At 35.1% G+C, this 13789-nt stretch overlaps 1 non-coding gene across 1 annotated transcript; it reads left to right on the top strand.

The window, feature by feature from the left end:
• The first annotated feature begins 376 nt into the window (after nucleotides 1–376).
• LOC113600955 (small nucleolar RNA SNORA62/SNORA6 family) lies at nucleotides 377–529 on the top strand. Its single transcript, XR_003422072.1, has one exon. It is a non-coding gene; the product is annotated as a small nucleolar RNA SNORA62/SNORA6 family (small nucleolar RNA).
• The last annotated feature ends 13260 nt before the right edge of the window (nucleotides 530–13789 follow it).

Below are 13789 nucleotides of genomic sequence, written 5' to 3'. Positions count from 1 at the left end.
CCTCTAAGCACTCCTTTTGAAAGATTCCCCAAATTTTGATAAGATATGTTTTTATTTTCATTTTGTTCAGTATTTTAAAATATGTTTTGAGATGTTTTACCTTGACCTATGTGTTGTTTAAAGGTGTGCTGTTTAATCTCCATGTGTTTGGGATCTTAAAGTATCTTTATATTATTTATTTCTAGTTTTATCCACTGTGATCTGAAAGCAGACATGGCATTATTTCTATTCTTTTAAATTTGTTGAAGTGTGTTATGGCCAAGAATGTGGTTTATCTTGGGACATGGGCTATTTGATTTGGGACAGATGTGTGTTCTCCTGTTGTTAGATAAGGTAGTCTTTAGAAGAATTATCATTATAAAAAAATTTAGTTACTACTGTAATTATTAGAGCTTGGAGTTGAGGCTGCTGGTTGGACAATGAACCTACAAGTGTAGGTAGTATGCTACATGATGGGCAAGTCTTTCGCTAACACTGCAAGCATCTCTAACACAATGAGTGGAGTTTGATAGTAATTCTTGCTACAAGTTAAAAAAATTATATTACTAGTTGTTTCTGATAAGTGGATGTAAGTTTTTTATGTTATTTTTATAATAGTAATATTTTGAAATTAATCAATTAATACTATTTTTTCGTAGAAACAACCATGTCATCTAAAAATAATGAGTTTTATTTCACTTTCAAAATTCTTTGAATTTATTTTCTTTACTGCCTTAATGCACTTCCTAGACTTTTCAATAAAATTTAGAATGTAGTTCTTCCTATAAATGTTCAAGCAAAAATGAACTATTGAGACTTCATCAAGATAAGAATTTTCTGCACGGTGAAGGGAACAATCAACAAAAACCAAAAGACAACTTTGGGAATGGGAGAAGGTATTTGCAAATGACATATCTGATAAAGGGTTAGTATCCAAACATCTATAAATAACTTATAAAAATCAACACCCAAAAAACAAATAATCCAGTTAAAAAATGGAAAGAAGACAGGAATAAACATTTTCCCAAAGAAGACATACAGATGGCTAACAGACATATGAAAAGATGTTCAACATCACTCATCATTAAGCAAATACAAATCAAACCAGGAAACAACAGATATTGGCGAAGATATCAAGAAAGGGGAACCCTCTTACACTGTTGGTAGGAATGCAAACTCATGCAGCCACTTGGGAAAACAGTATGTAAGTTCCTCAACACTTTAAAAATAGAACTACCCAATGGCCCAGCAATTGCACTATGAGGTATTTACCCAAAAGATACAAAAATACTGTTTCAAAGGGATAGATGCACCCTGATATTATAGCAGCATTATCAACAATAGCCAAACTATGGAAAGAGCCTAAATGTCCATCAATTGATGAATGAATAAAGAAGAGATGGTATATATACATAATGGACTATTAGCCATCAAAAAGAATGAAATATTGCCATTTGCAATAATGTAGATGGATCTAGAGAGTATTATGCTAAATGAAATAAGTCAGTCAGAGAAAGACAAATACCTAATGATTTTACTCATATATGGAATTTAGGAAACAAAACAAATAAACATGGAGGCGGGGGGGGGGGAGAAGCAAACCCTAAAACAGACTCTTATGTATAAACAACTGGATGGTTACCAAAGGAGAGGTGGGCAGAGGGATGGGTTAAATGGGTGATGGGTATTAAGGAGTACATCTGTGATGAGCACTGGATGTTGTATGTAAGTGTTGAATCACAAAATTCTACACCTGAAACTAATACTACATGGTATGTTAGCTAACTGGAATTCGAATAAAAATGTGAAACTAAAAAAAGAAAAAGGAAGAAAGAAAGAATATTATCCCACATCAGGGATTCGTTCTTGCCCAGCCCTTTTGTAGGTACTCTTTTAAGATAAAACATTTTCTTTTATCCCATTACTAATTTCTAAAGTTGTTCCAACATTTCTTATAGTTGTTGTTTGTGGTGATATTTTTAAGTATGCAGGATTCTCTGTGTTGTCTAATTTTTCCTGTGTCTATCAAAATGATTATATGATCATTGGTTGATGATGATACACTGGTTGGTATTTTGAATGTAGACAAAATTTGCAATTTATTAAAAAATCTACTTAGTCATGATGCCTTATTCTATTTCAATATATTACTTTTTAGTTTATTTCAGTATGTTTTCATTTAACGTCTTGTGTATTATTTCCTTTTTAAAGTTTGGAAGAATTCACTGTTGAAGGCATCAGGGTTTGAATGTGTGACTCCATTTACATGATATTCTGGAAAAAGTATAACTATAAAGAAATAAATCAGGGGCGCCTGGCTGGCTCAGTTGGCAGTGTCCAACTCTTCATTTCGGCTCAGGTCGTGATCTCACCATTCCTGAGACTGAGGCCTGCATCAGGCTCTACACTGAGAGCACAGAGCCTGCTTGGGATTCTCTCTCTCCCTTCCTGTACCCCTCCCCCATTGGGCACGCACACTCTCTCAAAATAAACAAAAATAAGCATTAAAAAAAAGAAATAAAGCATATTATTCATTGCCAAGGACCAGGAAGTTGAGGGGGGTTTGACTACTGGAGATATGAGTGATTTTGTTGTAACAATGGAAATAGTCTACATGTTGATTGACATAGTGGTTATTTGGCTGTATAGATTTAGTCAGAACTTCGTGATCTACACTGTATACTTAAAAGCAATGTATTTTACTCTGAAAATTTTCATCACTACAAGTGATTTATAAAATAATGCATTGAGTGATTATTCCTCTGTATTATACTTCAAGTAATGTTAATTTTAAAAAGTATATTCAACATGAAGAGCAGTCATTATATCAAGAAGTGTTTCAGAAATGCTGGATTTGAAGTAAAAAAGAAATGAGGCTTAATCTCAGTTTTGCTTATCAACTATATGATCTCAGGTGGGTCATTTCACCTCCCCCAGCGATCTCAATTGTCAAAGGAAATACCATCTAGCTCTCTTAAAAACACCATTAAATAGTATTTAAAAATATCAATGACAAAACAGCGGCACAGCAAACGTCCATCAAGCTTAAATATGGCATGTTGTTTATTATCTTTAATACTTTCTGATCTTGGATAAGAATGTTAAAAACTCCAGGGAGATATCCTTTAAATTTGTCATGGGCTGTCATATAAAAGAAAACAAAAACAACTTTTTTTTTGTTTGTTTCAATTAGTTGGATTAAAGTTATAAAATGGAATATTAGTGGTTAATTTAAGAAGAATTTCTGAAGAGTAATGAAATAAGGCCTTATATTCCTTCATTGTTCTTTCATTCAGGACATATAAGCTATCCACCCAGCACCCAACTTAATTCTATTACATAAGTAACCCAACCTATGAAAAGTGTGAAGAGAAGGACATTCTTAGATTTTCCTGTCACTGAATGTTTCCACTTCAGAAGCCAATCTAGCCAGTTTCTTACTCTTCTGTCCCTCCCTACAACAATGGAATATCATGTAGACCAGACTTGCATATGGGCCTGAAACCAAGCTTACAGGGTTTCCTTGAATTCTGCTAATTATCCAATCCTTTTGTTGGTTCCAGGTGCCATAAATGACTTCCACCAAGCTTTTCCCTTTTATTTTATAGTGGCAAGTGTTAATGTTGCCCACAACAATAACCTTGTTATATACTATAGTGAACAAATGTCATTGCTGTCAAGGAAATTACTATTTAGGTTGATTGGAAAATGAGACAACCTGCTTCACGAATTATAATTGATGATCATTTGTCATGTAACTGAATCTATTAAAATAAAGATGAATGGAGGTGCCTGGGTGGCTCAGTTGGTTGAGTGGCCAACTTCGGCCCAGGTCATGATCTTGTGGTTTGCAGGTTCGGGCCCCATGTGCTGACAGCTCAGAGCCTGGAGACTGCTTCAGATTCTCTCTCTCTCTCTTTGAGCTCCCTCTCGCTCAAAAATAAATATTAAAAAAATTTAAAAAAAAGAAAAATGAATAAAAGGGACTTGCACTTGATCACGATGAAGCTTAAAAAATCAAACTTACCCCCATGCCTTAAAAAGAGAACAAGACAAAACAAAACAAAATACAAAATATATGAAATAATAATTTTCAGATACCGCACAGCAAGTCATGGAAGATAGTGATCCCTGCAAAAAGAAAAACAAATGTAGTGAGCTCTGCATGTGCCCAGTACGGAAATGTAGGAAGGGCATACCCAAATAGAACCCAACAATCTCCTTGCATGAAAGTGAGAGTGTCTGAATTTGTGGAAGTCAAGTGGTCTAGAATTAATGGAGCAGAAGCCAGCTCTCTTTGCACACAAAGAGAGCATAGAACTAAGAGAGTTCCTCCCAAGTCTTCACTTGAGTATTAATACGTGTATGTATGTGGGAAAATGCCCTGAAACCAGGAGAGGCATAGAGGAGGATGTGGCTCAGTCCCAGGAATAATTTGTGTTCCAGCCAGAGCAGAAATATCTCCTGAAACAAGGGGCATTGGTAAAGATTTCAGAAGGGAATTCCTTTAGCACTGATGCATAATTCACTCTTTATGAAATGCTATTTTGGAACTGCCTAAGAAAGCTTAGAAACAAGCCTGGAAATAATGGATCAAATTATACCCAAGTAAGTGCATCACGGAATTATGCCTCAAAACATTTAAAGAAATACACACACACACACACACACACCTCCAACACAAAACATAAAATTCTCAGTTGCATTCAATAAAATTAAGAAGCATGAAAAATCAGAAAATATGACTCATGATGAGAAGAAAAATCAGTCAATAGAAGTAGAACTGGATTTGACACAGATGATGGAATTTCAAATAGGAATGATACAAAAGCTACTATAAATGTATTCTGTATTTTCAAGTAAATAAAGGAAAGCATGAGCATGCTAAGGGAAGAAGCAGAAGATATAAAAAGATCCAGATCAAACTATTAGAGATGAAAAATAGAATATCCCAGGTGAAAATACATAGGATCAAGAGGAGATTAGACACTGCACAATATTAGTGAATTTGAAAACATAGAAATGGTATCTACAAAATGGAAAACAGGAAAAAAAGACTGAAAAATAAAATACACGGAGAATCAGTGAGACGTAACAAAATATTAAACAATCTAATGTATGTATCTTTAAACTCTCACATAATTGTACAAGTCAGCAGGTTGGAAAGTTGAGGGTTGTTTGCTCTAAAATTATTTCAGTTGAGATGACCCATCTCTGGTCTACACGATCTCTCATTCTCCAGCGGGATAGCCCAGGCTTGCTCGAAGGTGGCACAGACCCAAGAAAATGAACAGAAATGTGCCATATCTCTTAATGGATTTGGACCAAGACGAGTGCCATTTCAGCTTTGTTGTTTTTTCCAAAGCAAGTCCAAGGTCAGCCTGGATTCAATGAGGTGGGGAAATGGACTCCAGCTTTTGATGGCTTCACATTGCAGGAGATGTTGGCACAACAGGGCAAGACTGAGGGCATTTTTGTTTACCATCTATCCATCATATATGTTTTAATAATAATCAACAAACCTGTTTTGTTGAGCCACACTTTACAGTCTCAATATTATTCTCCAACTTCTGTTTCAAACAGTGTTTCAGACATAAAGAAAAGATTTGATCTCATTAATACTTTCATTTTCTAAGAGTTTATTCTGTGAATGCATTTCTACTTTGAGTGATCACACTTCTTTCCACATTTTGTTTCTAATATTTCATATTCTTATCTACTTATAGTTAGATCTGAGATACTTTCTGATTTTTATAACATCTAGTTATATTTTAAACCCAAATTGTGTATCTCTCAAACAACCATGCAGCCAATATTTGATTTGGGCACAATTAGAAGACATTTTGCTTTCATTTCTAAGCAAAACCACTTTGAGTATAAGACACTATAGAAGTGAATTGCCTGAATGATGTACAACATTCCAGTGTAATGCCGCAGTGAGCTAATAGTTGTGACTCAAATCTCTAAATGTCAAACGCTCTAGGCTTGCTTTGAAAAGCTCCATAGATGCGACCATTCCTGCACTATGCAAAGATAAAATGGAAGAGCCCAGGAATTTCCTATAATTATATAACTCATTCTCTTTATCTAAAAATAAAGTCAGTTAGAAAAAGAGTTTGAATATTCGGAAGAAAATAACACATTTAAAGACTTAATTGGTTCTTTATTAGGAAATTACTTTCAGCGAGTTGGTATAATATTTTTTTTTCATTGAATAATCTAAAATGGAGAAAGCTGACAATCCATGAATAGTGAATAATTTGCCAACGTGGGAGAATTAGGAAAGAGATACTTGAATTATTATTTTCCCATCAACTACTTCTTATTTAACTTTAAGATATCTGTGTTCCAAATGTTTCACTCTAATTGTACCTCATGGACTAATGCATCTAGACTCACATTTCCAACTCCCAGGTGCAGAGTGTGGTTGACATTCCCTTGTTTAGCTACCCTTTGCCTTTGAACACCCTCTCTCTTTTGTTAATGTCCAGTTTGTGAATCTTATCTTCCCAAGGCAGAAAACAGAAAACTTGCATTGCCAGGCTCCCATAAAACTGGGATTCATGCATATAACTTCGGATCCACCGCCAGATGAACTAACAAAACAGATTCAGCAGTGAGTAATATGAGAGAATAAATCTTCTAACAAGTGCATTGTAAAATCCATCTGGTTCTTCGAGGGAGACAATAGTGGAGGTTTTGGCTTTTAATTTGTATTATAGGTGCCTAGAAACAGTGACATATGCTGTAATTAGCAAACCTCACGCGTGCTTGGTTGGGCTGCTGGTTAAAGTGCAGGATGCCCAGGTAAATTTGACTTTCGTATAAATAATAATTTCTTACTCTACACATGCCCCAAATATTATATTACTTTTACTTTTCAGAAAAGGCATATCTGTTGTCCATCGGAAATTCAACTTTATTGGGTGCCCTGTATTTTAATTTGCTAAATCTGGCAACATGATTTAGCAAATCCTCATGAAGGATTCATATTCCTTGAGACTCTGCGAGCTTCTTAAAATAACTTTAGAAAATTGCTTTTGGCCACCTAGAGTTTATTTTATTACCTAGTAAATAAGTTGTGATAACAAAGACTCTTTGATATAGTCTAAAATGAGCCTGAAGAGTTACAGAAATAGAAATACTTTAGAATAAACTTTGCATGTACAACCCACTTGGCATTTCCCGAGGGCAAGCAAAATGCTCTCTTCATCAAGGCAATGGGAATTAACACTTTTCAGTGAGGCTAGCATCATTAAGAAAGGCTGGCATTTCTGTCCTTTGGAAGCCAAAGATACAGTTGGTAGGTGATGCCTTGAAATTGACTTTATGATTTTAATGGAGATGATCAACTTTGAGGGGGCAGAGGCCTCTGTCACTGTGCCTCTGGAATGTTCTTGGGTAATTACACCCACCTGGCCACCACCAGCATTGAGCACTGCAAAGTGGGGTAGTTATGTAAATAGGTTTCAGAACCAGGATGGCAACCAGAATGACCCAATCCACAGTGATCCTTGGCTGTGACTAACTTAGCATTTATACTTGGCACCAAAGGAAATGGAACATAAAAATGAATCTCTAAGAATTATTTTTATGCAAAGAGATCTAACAGTTTCATTATCAAAGAGTCAGTGATTCATGAGAATTTCTAGGAGGCAATCTGAAAAAGGGAACTTTGAATAAACTCGAGGAAGAAGTCTGGAACACTGTTGCACAAACATTCTGTAAACCTTCCAGCTAGCTTTCTCCAAAAGCATCTGGAACTAGGGTAATTGTGCCCAGAGAAGAGCCAAATGCACAGACTATTCAGTGACTGACACTGATTCTGAACTAACACGGATTCCTGGTTTAACTGAGCACAACTGCAGTCTATAGGTTTTGGGAGGTCAGGTGGTAAATGGAGTTTGGCCCAAAAGTTCCTTAAAATGGCATAATTGGTCTATATTTTCTGTGGTTATATCTCAATTTCTAATGTATGCTTATAAGAAATATAAGAAATATAATCAGCAATTGACTGTATCCACATTAACTTTTTGACTCATAGGATGGTATAAACAACTATGTAGGAATTTCTGGAGTATCTCTTTTCATATCAAGAGAGTAAACCAAAATCAAGATTGCATCCCTGATAAAACATAAATATTGATACCAAATCAAAAACTTGAAAGGTACACTATCTATAATTCTGTTCATATTCAAACCTTTATAACTCTGAGGTTTGGAAAGTTTTGCCAGTTTTTACTGCCCAAATTACACAACATAAGTTCATTTAATTGACAGCTAAAACTTCTACCTAGTTATTTCAGACTTCCTAGCACTGGAATAAAATGGGGGAAAAAGATTATTGTGTTGGCTGGGTAATTGATTTTTATCATCAAGTATGTAGACTTTTTGTTAACCCGATCTCGGAAGAAAGATTAGAAATGACCATAAAGTTCCTCTGAGATGACTTTGAGTAACCCCATGTCTTTTGGAGAAGTTAATGGATAGTAAGAGCCCCACAATAAATGTAAAATAATCAAGAACTCTCTTACGAAATTTAGTCTTGAGTAACCCTTCCAGGTAAACAACATTGCCCAACTAAGCTACTAGCTAAGAGCAAAATGAACATGCTATATATATTTTAAAAAGTAGTCTCAGTATGAAATACAGTCTTTTAATCAGTTGCAGAAATAAAGAATGTGGTGTCTATCTTATTATCTATCTCTTATTATCTACCCTTCTCTTTTTTCTTTTTTCTTTCTTTCTTTCTTTCTTTCTTTCTTTCTTTCTTTCTTTCTTTCTTTCTTTCTTTCTTTCTTTCTTTCTTTCTTCCTAATCTAATTCATCTATCTCTCCTTCCATCTCTCTATCCATCTATCTAAATGTTACATCTACCCCTCTTTAGTTCCTCTTCTGCTTTATATACTATCTATATTGCACAGAGGTTAACTTTATTTTGCCTGTAAGTTAAAAAATATCAAGACTCTGCTTTGACTGGTCTATAGGAGGAGTGGATATTACTCAGAAGTCTTGGACTTGTAGATTTAGTGGCTGAATTGACCTCTTTATAAGAAATGGCTATCACTTTTTATTTATATAAAGAATGGTTGTGTTACATTTGTTAGGGTGCATGTTGTTGTTTGAAAGTTTAAATAGGGAATAAGTGTGCATGTTGTACATATTCATAGTGTTTGGCCAATTTTAAGACCTGGGCTCTACTGGACATTCGTGATTTGCAGTGGTCTAATGTCAGTAAACAATCTGTCTATATTGGAAAATAATCCTCACTTTGAACTTTGCCCTGCTGAGTTACAAGTCAAGAATTTTTTTCCCCCAAATCACTTGCTGTTCAGATGCAGCATAGTGATGCATGTTCTGGTAGTCAGATGTACCGAAGATTTGGAGGTGAGTAAGATGAAATGATGGTCATGTGAGAGGTAATAACTGAATTTTTTTAAATGTGCTGATGAACATACCTGATTGTTTGTAGAAGACAGGGACAAGACTTTTGTGTTCACTCTTAAGCATTAGCATTACCAAATCAGAGGGATTAAGGGGTGTCGATAGAGAAACTCAACAGTGACATTGACTATAGACCCTGCCTCTGTAGGCCTTCAGAACCTGAAATGTCCATTAATGTAGCTTCTATAAGCAAGTTAGTATCTTCCAACAATGTCTTTAATACTATTGTGGATTCTGTTGTTTTATATTAAGCCAACTGGTAGATCATCTGTCAATATTCAAATTGGCTTATTCAAAGATGATTATACAATTTTTTGAAACTAACTTCATCCTCATGAAATTACCAGATGTGTTAATAATGGCACCACAGTTTGAAGAAACAGGGCTTTAATTTTCTTTTTTTTTTTTTTATTTTTTTTTCAACGTTTTTATTTATTTTTGGGACAGAGAGAGATAGAGCATGAACGGGGGAGGAGCAGAGAGAGAGGGAGACACAGAATCGGAAACAGGCTCCAGGCTCTGAGCCATCAGCCCAGAGCCTGATGCGTGGCTCTAACTCACAGACCGCGAGATCGTGACCTGGCTGAAGTCGGACGCTTAACCGACTGCGCCACCCAGGCGCCCCTAATTTTCAAATTTTATATCAACTTTATCTTCTTTTCTGTCTTTCCATACCAATTGATACAACTTGAAGATTCCACATGTTTTCTCACAAAAATAAGAGGACCATGTAAGAACTACCTAGGAAAGTGTTTCAAGTTAGACACATCCAGAGTTGTAAATTAATACGGGGGTGGGTGGATATAAGAATAACTTACAACATAGATTTAAAAAAAAAAAAAACTTCTATGGTTAAATAATATAATCATTCTAAATTTTGTATTCCAATCTAGAATTTGTTTCCAATACTAATCGTGCCACTTATACATACGCTTGGTCAAATTCTTTAAAAATCTTTGTTAATATCTTCATCTATTCAAAGCTAGTGATAATATGAATCTCAGTGTACCTCATATTGTTTCAATAAGAATAATAAAATTTATCACTATATCAGCCAATGAATGCCTAAAACCTAGAAGGAATTTGACAGACTTCTCTTCCCTTTCTCTCCCTTTGCTTTCTCTCCAGTTGCCAGCATCCTTTTCAACATTAGCTCTTTTCTAGAATATTGCACTGGACTTCTTTGCTGGTGGTGGTGGTTTCTTTTCATTATTCATGCTATATTCTCTACTGTTGAAAAAAAAATAATCAGTTTAAAATTCAAGTCGTAATCATATTTCTCTTATTTGTGTTCCCTGTTGTCTAATACATAATAATCAAACTTTTCTTTTCACAGTTTAATAACCCCCTAAACATGGTCCCATTTAGAGTTTCCAGATATTTCTCTCTCTACTTCCTTATCCATACCTTAAACCTAAATTTATCTCTACCCCCTGTGATTTGTCAATTTCTCAATTGTTTGTCCTTCTTTACCTTCCTTCTTTCCAGGTGCTCTGCAGCTTTGTCTATCACAGATCTGCCCGCTGTCAGGAAGGCAGGCAGGAAGCCTTTCTTAAATATCCAAACCCAATGATTCCCTATTCTGCCTTAGTCTTGCATTGCATTATAGCTATTTCTGATTTTGATTGTCATATCCATTATCTTGCACTTCTACCTTTGCTTCTCATACACACTTTGATGCTAAATTTCTAAAAATCTTAGACTTTCAGAACTGGACAAGATTTTAAAATTAACCAATCCTATTCAAAAGTAAGCAATCATTGCAAATTTTATATTTAGACTTGAGTTCAGAACTACTATGTAATCTGAGTACAAAGCCTGTCCCAGCAATTATTCTGAAAAGCATGCCTTTATAAGTGCAAATGAGAACCAACATTCCCTTTAAGATATAAAACGTTAACATCACACTTCGGTCCTGTATTAATTATATAATCAATTCACACTAAAACTTTAATTAAAAAATACAAGATGCATCACTTTTCCTGAGTACTCAAGCAGTTGGTTTGTTGGGCCCCAGGTAGAGAAATGCAAATTTTCTCTAGTAAACGTCCTCGTGATAAAGGCATAGAAGTTTCTAAAACTAGAAGAAATTTTACGAATAATCTAGAAGGTAATAAGTAAAACATTTTTATACACATATTAAAACTAACATAAATATAACTTTTTGGTTAAAGATTGAATTTCATTGTACATACTTAAGCATTTATTAAACTGCTTTGAAAACAATATTAAAACCAAAAATTTGATTTTTAAGTTACTCAACTTACTTCTCTTGAAAAGTTAGTTGCGAAATACTTTACTACCTATACCAGTGTATTGAACAGTATAGGGTAAATAGATCCCAAATGTTCATAAAGGTGGTTGTCTTTGGAAATTGTTCCCACTGGTGAATCTTCAGTATACTATAGTATCATACCTATTTGAGGGATTGAGAAGGAATATAATAGTGTTGGCCAGTAATATTTTCTTTTTTTGTTTTTTAACATATTTTAATGTTTATTCATTTTTGAGAGAGAGAGAGAGAGAGAGAGAGAGAGCAAGTGTGGCAGGTGCAGAGAAAGAGCAAAACACAGAATCCGAAGTAGGCTCCAGGCTCCGAGCTGTCAGCACAGAGCTGAACTCGGGGCTTGAACTCACAAGCCGTGAGATCGTGACCTGAGCCAAAGTCAAATATCTAACCGACTGAGCCACCCAGGTGCCCCAGAAATATTTTAAATTTAACTCTAAAATCTAAGTATATGGCTATCCGAGATGCTTTGATTTCAAAAGTTTACTGCATCTATAACCCCCAAGCATTCTCTATGTGCAAGATTTACTTACTCTGCCTGGTCAAAAACAATGCCTGCCAGTGTGTGCTATTATTTTTGACGAGGACGATAATACAAATGCTTTCATTTGAGTGAGCACCATTTCTGTCCCTGATAAATTCCAAAGCTCCTGGTTATTAGACCCTTTAGAACTTCCCAGGATTCCCATTTTCCAGGCCAAATTGCAAAGAAAACTCATAAAAATGGAAATTCATAAAAGAAATAACATTGCGCTGCCAATGTTCAATGGGGAAAAATTGCTTGGCCAGCAGTCCAAGCGCAGGAAGAAGCATTTACAATATTGTATGTGTACTATCCCCATCAATTTATATTGAGGACAGCTAGAGGGAGAAAAAAAAAATCCAGCCGCTATAGCAGAGATGCAGAAGTCTAAACATTTTTAAAGGACTGAATTGACACCAAAAGTGAATTGAAGGACTTTAGAGGCTTATTTAGCTAATATTTTACGATATTTTAATTAAATTAATGTGGCTCAGGTTTGAAACCTTCCCTAAGGGTCCAAATTGGACACAGATAGCTCATCAGGTTGACACTCCCTGATTCTTTTTCATTAACGAAAGGCTATATATATGCTTTAACTGTCATCTGATACTTCTTCTGGAAAAGTGCAATTAGGAGGGCAAAGTAGCATATTTAGTGCTAAAGGTCTGCCATGTAAAAGGGTGACTTAATATTTCCTGCCTGACTCTAGAGAACAGATCCAGGACCCATAAATTGCGCTGTGAGGGCAATCATGTTTGGTTTAAAATGGAAGATATACCCTTGGAATTGCTCATTAGCTGGAATAATGTGCCTTTCAAGGTGATAAGCCCCCTGTCAGCAAAAGATGCCTAACGTGTAAAATTTTTATAGTTTTGAATTATGTGGGGGCCACAAAAGTTTTTTAAGGCAAAATTTCAAAGATCTGCTTTCTTTTTTGGTCGGGTTAAGCTAAACAAACGCCATTTTAATGGATGCCCCCAAAACACCCTGATTTCATAAGCATCAAATATTCTTTTATTTATAGTTTTAAGAAGATTAGCTTTAGTGCAATATTCTTGAATTTATACTGGACGGGGGGATAAAAATTTGGATAACGTTAAGTTAGTTTCATGTAGTAAGCCAATTTATAGTTAGGACAAGAAGGACACCAACATGCTGAAGAAATTGTTTTTATATGCTCAATTTGTTGTGGTATTCCAGGTAATCCCAATTGTCTTATGACAACTTGAAACATATACACATATAAAACTCCTACATTTACGGAAAGCAATTTGTCATGTAGATGGGCTGGAAAAAACTAAAAAGAACGATAACAAGGGAATTATTAAAAAGGTTATTATTCTCCCTTGGACTTTAGCATCTTTTTTTTCCTTTTCTTTCTTTCTTTCTTTCTTTCTTTCTTTCTTTCTTTCTTTCTTTCTTTCTTTCTTTCTTTCTTTCTTTTTTTTTCCAGTAAGAAGTTAATCCCTTAGAGCTCAATTTCTCCTTTAACTTGGTGGTTCTTTGATATCCTAGAACTGGATTCCATTTTTATGTGACTCTTCGTAGAGTTGAAT

Source organism: Acinonyx jubatus, chromosome B1 (genome assembly GCF_027475565.1).
Source record: "Acinonyx jubatus isolate Ajub_Pintada_27869175 chromosome B1, VMU_Ajub_asm_v1.0, whole genome shotgun sequence".
In the NCBI taxonomy this organism is placed as follows: Eukaryota; Metazoa; Chordata; class Mammalia; order Carnivora; family Felidae; genus Acinonyx; species Acinonyx jubatus.
This window is presented reverse-complemented; position numbering and strand designations above follow the sequence as displayed.